The sequence below is a fragment of a genome, unplaced genomic scaffold (assembly GCF_019419815.1).
Source record: "Pyrus x bretschneideri cultivar Hongxiangsu unplaced genomic scaffold, Pyrus_bretschneideri_v1 Contig6, whole genome shotgun sequence".
Lineage (NCBI taxonomy): Eukaryota > Viridiplantae > Streptophyta > Magnoliopsida > Rosales > Rosaceae > Pyrus > Pyrus x bretschneideri.
In genome coordinates, this window is record NW_025999798.1 from 7,627,789 (window position 1) to 7,639,539 (window position 11,751).

Sequence of the window (11,751 nt, forward strand, 5' to 3'; positions counted from 1 at the left end):
ACGACCTACTTATGTCTAACTTAGTTATATAACGTTGTACATCCTCTTACTTACATAAGCTTGTTTAACTTGTGTCTAGCTAGCATGATCCAAAGACATGTTTGCACAAAGCGTATCCATCAAACAATGCCGTGTTTAGTCGCAGAATTATGATTAGAATATGTGATGGGATGAAGAAGTGAGGTTGACTAAATCGTTAACTAACTTCGGCTTTACTAAGATTAGAGTTGAGATGTATAGCTAAAAACCTATGTTTCTGTCGAAAATCGTATGAAGTTAAATTTTTTTTATATTGAATGGTTCAACTACTAATTGTACTGATTTCTTTTTCTTTTTTTATGATAATACTCAAAACTAACCAAACTATGTAAGTAGTTAAGTTGTAACAATATTGATGTGATTAATAGTGCGACGCTAACCCCTAAAACTTTAACTTTTCTACCATTTATAAAAAGAGAAAATTTGAAATAGGTTTAATTTTATAGACTACCTTTTGAAATAGATCTAATTTTTAGTGACTTTTAACTTTTGAAATAGATTCAATTTTTAATTACTTTATACCCAATTCAAAAAACCCCTTATAAAAAACGGTTGGTCAAATGACTTAGATGTGTCCAATAAGGTACAAAATGTCAGAGAAGTTTCATTGGGAAGCATCTAATTAATGTAAAAGTTTGGTTATGATGATCATTCTTTTTCTCTTGTGCTCGGAGGATGCTCTTCCTTTTGCAAACCAGTAGCATTTGCAAGACATATTGTAATAAAGATCAAATTACTCCCAAGGGAGTGAGGTGGCCCTAATATTGTTCCTTCTTTAGGGTTTCGCTGTATAACCCAGAGACCCCTTTTTAGCATTGCCTCTTTTGATCATCCAACTTTTTGACCTACAAGTTTTGATCTATTTTTTCCCAAATCTCCCATCTCCAAACTGATAAATAAATAACTAAATAAATAATAATCTAAAAAGCACGTGCACCAAAGATTTCCAACTTTCAGATTTCTCAGTCTCTGAGTTTTATATAAAGAAGAAGAAGAACATGCACCAATCTTGTAGCTTTACTAGATCGGCAAAAGGCATCCATATATTCTTCTTCGTCGCCGTAAAGTTGAGCTTAGGAAATGTCGATGTGGGGCAGTGAGAATATCTTCATGCATGCAGCCGCAGTTTTTTTAGGTTAAAGATTTGAAATGTATATATTGAACAAAGGTAAAGCAAGACTTTGAAATATAGTTCACAGTTGGCAACACAAAAAGGTTGTCAATGTTTAGCTTCTTTCTTCTATTTTGATAAAATAGAAGATAAAATTGAACTCGAATCATTTCGAGATAAGTGTTTTACCATTAAAACTATCAATTTTCATGATATAGATCAACATTTTATGTCGTACCAATTTCTTTGCATGCAACATATGCATGTTATTGTGTAGTACTGAAATAAGTATAGTCGACTGATATATAGCTACTTCATTCATACATATATCATATTTGTGCGCTAAATTTGTGCATTAAAACACGTTCTACATCATATAAACTTTTATTAAAATTATTAAAAATTTATTACGATTATCAATTAAATTTTAATTTGAAATAAAGTACAAATTTAATTGATGACACATTATTTGGTACTGTATCTATAATTATTCTTTTACTATTGGGACCTTTTAGTATATAATTAAGGTGCTTTCTTTTTAGCACTCTTTTTAACTAAACGTATTTGTTGGCATTTTGAAACCCTCACCGAACTCCATGCTCCATCTATAGGTCTAGATAGACACTAAAAAAATTACTATAATAATTAACTAGCAAGCACCAAAAGAATGTACAAATATAAAAAGGCAGTGTTACGATCAATAAGATGACCTTGACGTATGCAATAAATTATATAATGCATCAATAATTAATAATTAATTACATTTTCGTACACCACTGATGCTGTTACAGCTTAAACTGATGATCGTGAGATGCAAACTCTAAACTATTTGTGATGATCAAGCTACGACATCTCACATCATATAATACTTAGGGTCTAAGTTTTGTACGTATATGATACAACCGCAACGACTAAGCAATAAACACTACCCAAATCGAATGGGAACTCAGATAAAGTCCCATGCATGACAAATGACAAACGTCCACGTTCCCCTACTTAGGGTCCAAATATAACCCTAGCTAGGCCCGCAAACTAGGGTTTTGTCCCAGTCAAACATTTATATTTGGTCAAGATCCACGTGGCATGATGGGAACACATCGTTGGCCGCTGTCCAATTAGGACCCTTCAAACAGTGCGCCCTATGGTGAGGTTAGCCGACTTGATTTAAATCCAAACCTTCACAAAAGATATTTTTCAGTGTGATTGGTACACGAGGTAGTACATCACGTGTCATTATATATGTGTGTTAAAAAGTTAATAATCTAAACATTAAAATTTTCTATCACTTATATAAAAACACGTAATATTTTATCTATATTCCCGTCACAATTAAAATTTTCATTTCCTCAACGTTGGCTGTCTTTTGTTTTTTCTTCAATTATAATGTAATTGTAAACTTGGACTGGTTGCTGTCTCTTCCTATTAAATTGACATGAAACTACAAGTCTACCAAGTTATACCATTTATAGATCGTTTTATAAGGCGCATGCCACATGGTGACCTAATAGTACAAATAATAAAGTTGGATTAAATTCCATTTTTGATGACTAGATTCTCTTAAATTCCAATTATATCCGTGACGAGTTTTATACAAGGAAAGTACAAAAGCATTTGTAGTTCATGTGGTTAAAAACTTTTGCTCCTGCACATGAGGTGTCGAGTTCGAACCCCTCATTCCGCTGGTATAAAAAAGGAACAGCGGAAGTAGTCTAGTTGATGGACCACGTTCAAACTCATCCGCATTTTTTCAATCTGAAAGCTGTATTCTTGAGCAAGTTTCATACGAATACAAAATATACAAGTTTCCAGTTTTTATGGATTGGACATTCATAAGTAGGCAAAAGCAAAAGGGGAAAGTAATATTGCAGCAGAGGGAGAAGGAACTACCACATTTGAAGAAATAATTAAACACATTTCTCTGATATTCATATAAATATACATGAATTTTTGCTATAACCTTAGATCTCTCTGCTTCACACATTCGGCGAGGCACATAACATACCCCCTACTAGTCTGCTGTGGTAGTACATGAATACAATACAATTACAACACAAATCAACTCTAGGAAATGGATATAGAAATCCCTACATGGAGCGGCTACGATGCTGGATTGTTACTCGAAGATGTTGCTGTCCACCCGTTCTGTGTTCCGTTATCAACAGGCACCAAAACTCCCCACTTCCCCTCAGATTCCGAGGGCTCTATAACTTTAACAGATCCATCTGTCAGTCCAACAGCGAATTGGTACGGCTCCCGCAAATGTGCTGTAAGAGCCAGCGGGTACACAGATGGGCTGTCGCAGGGCAGGAAGAAACTAGTTTAGATAATCAATAACTATACAATGGAAGGTTCTAGTGATAACAGAAGGTAAATTTTTGTTCTTCTTTATCGTTTTTCAACTTAATCAAGAGGTGATGCACAACTTTTTCTTCCTTTTACTTCAACTAATTCATTTTTCAAACTTACAAAGGGGAAAATCTAGGTAAACTAATCAGATATAATGCTTGATAGAATGAGATCGCCCCCTCATAAACTAGTCATAGTTCAATGCTCCAAATACCTGTTTGATGATGCTTGTGGTAAGTACACCGACACGGCAATACGGCATCTTAGTTTCAGACTATCAGCATCAAATACTCCAATGTTACCATCAGTAAATGCCGCATAAACTAGTTGACCACTTGAAGAATATGCTGCACAAGAAATGGGCGCAGGCGGAACATCTTGTGGCGTCCACTGCAATATTTAAAAAAAAAGAGGGGATTTGTTGTGCTCGCAAACAAAAGTAACTCATCCAAGGAGTTCTATTACCTGCCGAATGCACTCTGATTTGGCCGCATCATATAATGCTAGTTGAGTCTCATGGTATACCAACAATCGGACTTGATCAGAATAGAATTGCACATGCGTGTCACCGACAGGCGCTTTTCCAGCGGGCAACTGAAGTGGAACCGATTTCCTCTTATCCCATGTATCCATGTTCCAAAAGCATAGCTGCAAAATCATTTTCTTTACATATCCAATCAGTGGTAAACATTAACTTGCATATCAAAAGTAGAAGAAGAGCCGTCGCATACTTGAGCATCGGCACCTGATGAAACCATGATTTTAAGGTTGACAGAAAATGCTAAACCAGTAATGTGCTTCTGGTGGCCTTTCAGTTTTGCTTTGACCTAACAGAAGAGCAGCACGATTCATATTGGCAATCAAGAAGAGCAATTCAATCAGATGTTAATAGATATAGAGATTCTTAAATCAATCACCTCATCAAGTCGAACACTGTAAATGTGGATAGTTGAATCATCCATTCCTATTGCTATGATATTATTATCCAGAGGATGAAATGACAAGTAGGTTGACACTGGTGGAGGTGGCATGAAAGTTGTAATTACCTGCAAACCAAAATTTTTTCATCCCAAACACGCTCGTCATTCCAATGCATGCAGAATCATGCAAACTGTAGTAGTTGATAGAAACCGTCATAGGATAGATCTGCACTATATACACATTAAATTACCTTAAAAGTCCTCATATTGAACAGAGACACTTTTCCTCCACAGGCTGACATCACATAAGAGTCATTTTTTGAGAGTGCAACGCATGGAACCGCTTCTTCAACATTTTCTGAGACATCATTAGTCATTAAAAGACCACTGTTGGGTTGCCAATGTTGGGGAACAACACGTGCTGTGGCCTTTTAACCCACAAAAAGTCAGATACATTTTCATGAAAGTTGCTAACACATTATATGTTCATGTAACTCAAATACATGCAACTGAACGAAGAGAGAAATATGTATTTCATGAGGGTGTTGACTATCACCTTCCCACTTGGATTTTGTTCATTGCGGCTCCACTTCCATATAGCTTCTGCACCCCATTTGAACCGAGAGCCAGAATGCCAGAACCAGAATTTGTGTACAGAAGTCGAGCAACCTTTTATAAAAGTAAGACCATCTTAATAAAATTATCCATGAACAACAAAAGAGTGAACTAGAAAACAAAACCAACCTTGTTAGCAGGATCTTTACTTTCTGGCATAGTAGCCACTCGACACTGAACAGGATCTACAATCTCCGCCAGTACCCAACGTTTAATCTTGTCAGATACATCATCTAAGCTTCTTTTTTCCAGGCTTCTTGCCATAGAATCGGCTCCATTCTACAACAAATATGCAGCAGAATGTGATGCTAGAGCAGAAATAAGGATAAATCACAAAACACACATTGAACCGAGTACGGTGACAATGGCTACCAAAATTCAGGACTAACAAGCTACAATCGCACTTTCGTTTTTCAAGCTGATGCTAACCAGTCAATCGTAATTAAGTTTAAAATATATATATATGACAAAACAATTTGAATGTGAATTATATAACTTAAATGACGTACAAGAATATGAGTCGGTATGGCAGGAGAGCTTGTATCCATACGGTTCACTTTATTAATGGTTGGGTTGACATTCGGAACCATGGAAGAACCAGATACCTGATCAATGAACATGAACACATCAAGTTCTCAACAATGAGCAAATCAAATTTTCTAGAAACAGAAATGTACAAATGAATGAAAGGGGTAGCATATCATGGAAACAGAAATAAGAACCTTCATCTCAATACGTCCTCTGGATGCTTCATAAGATTGAGTTTCAATTGCTCTTAAGGATCTTAGACCCTCAGCATTAGCAAGAATTTTGATTCCGTTGTCAGACGTGGTAGCAGCAAGCAAATTTCCTTCCTTATTGAATCTCAAGCGGGGAAGAGTCTGAAGCAATCCCAACGTTCATAATCAATGAATGAAATCTCAAAAAAATAGATTCTTTTATTCAACTTATAATATTTGGAAACAGATGTCTGAATAATGGGGACTTTTACCAGAAGTCCACCCTCAGCATCTGTACCAGTAAGAACATTTGTATTATCCATATCCCAAAACTTTATCTGATTATCTTCACCAACAGCCAAAAAGTGATTTTTTGTTGTATCAAATTGCACTATGCCAGAAGATTTTTTTCTGAATCCATTATATGTCCTCTTTATTGCCCTTTCACTTTCATTCCATTCAACGAGGAAAGAATCACCATCTTTACTAGTCCCACAAGAGAATAATCTGAGATTTAAAGGATCAGTTATAACTCATACATCGTCACACAAACAGAAAATATGCGACAAATGTAATTTATAGCATAAACCATGTGGATCTTCTTTTGTACCTATTTCCGTCATCACTGTAGAGAATTGTGGTGCACCACTGCCCAGGAGCATTATAGTCAACCCTGGAGCCCACATTGTCATACAGCCAAGCTGTTATGCTCCCATCAACAGCAGTTGAAAATACGAACTGCAAAGATAAAAAAGTAGAATTACGACAACAGCAAGAGCAGCTTGATGCGACACCTTTGTCTCACTCATTTTCGGTTAGTAATTATAATAACAGCAATCATCATAATTAGTTATCATATCATCAGAACTTTTGTGAAATCCCACTGGCATAACAGGATACATAACAACTGAAATGTACGAGTAACCAGGAATTTCAAGGTAAACAAACCAATATCATACTAAATGAGAGTCTACCACTTCGAGCTATTTAGTTCTTTGAACATTCACAAATGAACTCTAGCACCACTGAACAGGCCATGTAACATATAAATAAAATTAGAGTGCCCACATTCAACCAGTCATTTGAGAACTAGTAACATTAAGTGGTCATAACACATATGCAGAATTCAGCAAATGGACATGACTTGCCTGAATATTCTCCTTCTGGTGGGGGCAAATTGAGTAAACAGGCGCTTCATGACCTTCAAGGCGGTATAGATTTCTTCCAACCAAATCCCAAACCTATTATGTGTTCAAACAAATAATCCATTTAATATTGATCAAGTTAAAGTTAAACAAAAACAGAAAGCTGCAATATAACCCCACCTTTATCAGCTTATCCTCCCCACAAGTTATAATACATAATTGCTTGTTTGGATGAGAAAAGGCTAAGTCATTCACACTGCCACTGTGAGCATCAATCTATAAGAAAACCAAATCCAAACATCAGTGTAAAACGGCAAACGATATCTTCTTGATCTTGAATTAGCACAAAGTGAATCAAAACATACCTCCAAATGTTGCCGTAGATCAGTTGGTCCTTGATAAGAGTACAAATGAACCAAGTGCTTGGTAAATGCAACACCTGTACACAAAAAAATACCCAGAATTATATCCAAATTTGCATTCAAATTATGCTAGAGATGCGCTGCACCTCCACTTACCAATTAAGCTTCCATCTTGATTCCATGATACACGGCTTACAGACATCGACGTATCTTTGACCATAGCAACCTATAAGAGACTAAAAGTTGAACTTACAGAAGTGGTCAATGCTCAATAATCATAAGTAGTGCAGGCCTCTGATATTAACCTAAACTAAATATCATGAAGACACCATTACTTTGAAAACAGATGGAACCTACTAAGCACACATAAACATGATGTTTAATGACGGGATAAAGAATACTGATAGGACGTATAAGGTTCCGACTGAGTAATGATACACACCTGAAATGCATTAGAACAAGCAGTCATATTCCATACTTTGAATGGCCTTAACACTAGCTTCTCTCGTATCCCAACTTCCCACAGTGTAATTTCGCCATTACTACATCCAACTATTTATAAACATAAATCTTAAGTCAGCTCGGAGATTAAAGCTGCTTAAAAGAAAAATTTTAAAGACACCGCTTTAAATCTAAGACGGGTGAAGCACAATTTATGTTACACGATAAATAAAACCTACCAGCAAGTAATGTGTGATGAGAAGGGTGGAAATCCATGCTTATCACATTGAATCCCAGATGAAGAGTGCACGCTACAGTCCTCGGTAGGTCATCTAGTGACCAGGAAGCATGCTGGGGAGGGGGAGGATAACTGACCTAAATAAATGAAGTACGAAGCTCCATAATAGTTCGTAACAGTGGAACATTCAGATGCAGAACCATAAAATGCAAGAAAGAGGTATCCATCAATTATGCAGAAATTTTAATCTGTCCAATAATACCTCATCAACAGATTGTGCAGGCAGCTGGCGTTTCATTAGTTGCTCGTGATCTGAGCTTTGATAATCACTCATTCCAAGAGCATTTGAGGGTGTTGTTGGATGCTTTAAACCAGAAACTGTTCAGGCAGCAAAATTGTTTTCAATAACCAAATAGCTTGAAAATTATGAACTATATTCTGTTATCTTATACTTTACTCAAGTAAAACAATGATAATCAAGCTCAACAGTAAATACTTCTGGTTGGACATTAGATAACTGAATTAATTCTTCTTACAAGTATGACAATGCTCAATAAACAGGCGGAATGACCCAGCACAAAGAACTAATCTAGAAGAGTTTCTTTAACCTCCCTACTCCTTACTGATACAAATAAGTAGTGACTATATTTTCTTCTTAATTCTACATTGTCACCTTATTAAAATTGTGTTTTGAAACAAAGAAAACGGAAAGTGAATAAACAATAACATGGATCTAAAAAATCAACTTTTGTTAAGCTGTTGTAGCCTAAATTTCAGAAGAATGAAAACCACACCTTGACTGGGTTGAACAGGGAAGGGTGAAGCAGCAACAACAGCTGATTGCACAGATAAGGAAGGATTAGCATTCGACACCAATCCTGCTAAATTTGCATTAGCTGCAGCTGCAGCAGCCAGCGGAAAAGCCTGTACATGACAGTAACACACAAAACATATTGATATATCAGAACGTCAGTTAAAATTCGATAAAATTATGACTAAGGATATGATCATACTCCACCATGTGCTCCTAGAGGAGCATAAGTTGGCTTTGCAAGAGCTGCAACCGGAAGAGTAACTGGTGTGGATGCACGAGCCTCATTTGTTGGAGAACACGAGCAGTCCATGAATAAGGTCTTAATATCAGGATTTGGCCTTGGGTTCTTGCACTGCTGGTGCTGCCAATTTAGACTGCACAAACCATAATTTAATGCTTCACAACTTTTACAAACCGTAATCATTGATATTGACTGCAAGGTCTACCTTCATACAAAATTCAAAAGTGGAAAGGCATTACAAACACCGGCATACCTTTGATTAATTAGAGTTTGCAAGCGTGAAGCCTTCAGAGTGGGTAAAGGAAGCTTATCTTGGAAAAGCGGATTTGCTTCTATCAACTTTTAAAGATCTACTAGCATCATGCTTCTAGCCGACTTAGTATCACCATAATTCGATAACTGCTCATTTTCTCTGCATCACATTAAAATTAAAGTTTTATTCCCCACTTTTCATGTTCCCAAATTCCACGAGTTTTAACCCACAGATAAACCCATTAACATGTTATGGAACCTAACTTACATATACGTTAAGAATGAACTAAAACATAATTCACCTGAAGTTTTCGAGATTCAAAAGAAGCGTAATTTCCTTGTACAACTCTTCGTCAACCTTCGAGAACACTTTCAAATCCTTCACCACTATCTCAACAGCCTTAGCTTTGTCATTCCTGACCGCATTTCCAAATTGCAACAAAGACCCCATCACCAAAACACAATCAATTAATACATTCCATAAAACAATCGTACACGTAGACACACACAGAGAAACAGAAGTGATCAAAATCGGAACCTGTCGAGCGCCTCGAGATACTTCTGCTTTCGAACCTCGAAGAAAATCTTCGTCGAGTAGCGATTCTCATCGACCTTGGTGAACCCAGAGAGGTACCTCTCGACCGCGTCCCACTCTCCAGCCAGAGCCTTCTCCTCAAAGTACTTCATGTTGAAGAAGTACCCCGATTCCTGCTCCAGCCTGAGCTTCCAACGAATTCAAATTTCCAACCATAAACCCCTTAAGGGGGCGTTTGTTACACCTCCTTAAGTGGGACAGGCTTGGACTGGCTTAAGTAGAATTATAATCCTACGTTTGGTAAAGGCCTGGACTAAAGTAAATGAGACTCGCCTCGACTAGGAGGCGGTCTCCGCTTCGCTAAACCTCGTTAACGAGTCCCGAGCTTTTGCTACGTATTAAGTGGGACTAATATGAAGACGAGGCCGACAGCAAGACCCGAGCTTCCCCTTGCTAAATCCCAACTTCCATTCCCTGGGTTTTCCATTCTTTCTTCTACGGCACTGTAACCATGGCCATGCAGTCGACGACGCTTGCTCTTCCGTGACCCGAGTCAGGGGGACAACTGCAGCTCACAACCGTGCGGACACACCCACCGCCTAATCTCAAACTCTAACCACCAAAATTGAAAGAAAAAAAAATTTATTAACTGCTGCCCATATCGCACAGATGAACGAAGTTCTAATAGCTTGGCATAAAGTTCTCACTTCGAATCTGGCTAATTGAATAGAGAAATATAACATCTTTCGTTGCTAGCTTGCTATTAAATTCGTGAAATGATTGACAGCGCAGTAACAGAGTTACAAACCACTGTTGTAGACTTGCAATGGCAATCCTTTGCTCCAGTCATCTCTGCAAACAATTTTGATAGAGAAAACAAGTTTGGGGACGAAGAGAGATATAGAGACAGAGAGGGAGAAGGAGGGTGATAAGGAGGGATTGGGACAGAGCCAATGAGAAGAAGTGAGAAGGTTCCCGAGAGAGTAGAGTTTTTAGGAAAAGAAAAAAAGAAAAATGTTAAATCAATAATAAAAAAATATATTATAATATGTATTAGATAATATAATAGTATAGTTTGTTAATTACCCTACTTCTTAGTCCGACACTGCATCAAACGTTTCACTAAACTAGTCCAGCTTAGTCTAGTCTAAGCCAGTCCAGCTTAGTCTCTGCAACTAGTCCAGTCCGAGACAGTCCGGTGCAACAAACGCCCAATTAAATCAAAAACCCCCTAAAATTGAAAACTAAAAAAAAATGCCCACCTGTGTGCGGACTCCTTGAACTTCTCTTCCTCCAGAAATTGGAGGATCAGCAACACCAGTTCTCTTCTCAAAGACGACATCTTCGCTTCTCTTCTCCTCGATTTCAAATCTCAAGTTCGAATCTTTCCGTCCGGGGCGGAGGAGAAATGGGAGGAAACGGCGGCGTTTTGGGTAGAGGCTGGGGCCCCCCCGGGTGGAGGGGGGGTCTTTATTTGTCGTTTAATAAACCGGGCAATACAGTTATCCACATTGAATAGTAACGGTCTTAATTAACAGTATTCAGTTTTTGCATCTTCACCATTGCACTTCAATAGCTTTGATAATAGATAATAAAATATTGGTATTTTATTTATTTATACAATAATACAAAACAATTTTATGTGTAATTTCGGATGAGATTTTTAATCGTTCTTATTGTGTCACGTGTCATTATTCGAAAAGTTATAAAATAATACAAAATAATTTTATTTGTAATTTCAGATAAAATTTTTAATCGTTTTCGTTGTGCCAGTTGTCATAAAATCCGAAAAGACAATTATTGGTGATGAATATCCGATAAGATTTTTAATCGTACTCGTTGCGCCACGTGTCATTATCATAAAATACAATTATTGTGATTGATTTCCGATAAGATTATTAACCAATCATGTCGCACCACGTGTCATAATCTGTTTACAATCTTTGTGGATAGATTTCCATCAAATTTTTAAC

The 11,751-nt window shown here is 37.1% G+C and overlaps 1 pseudogene; it reads right to left on the bottom strand.

The window, feature by feature from the left end:
- Positions 1-3,041: 3,041 nt before the first annotated feature.
- On the bottom strand, positions 3,042-11,199 carry LOC103959367 (annotated as a pseudogene).
- Between the last annotated feature and the right edge of the window lie 552 nt (positions 11,200-11,751).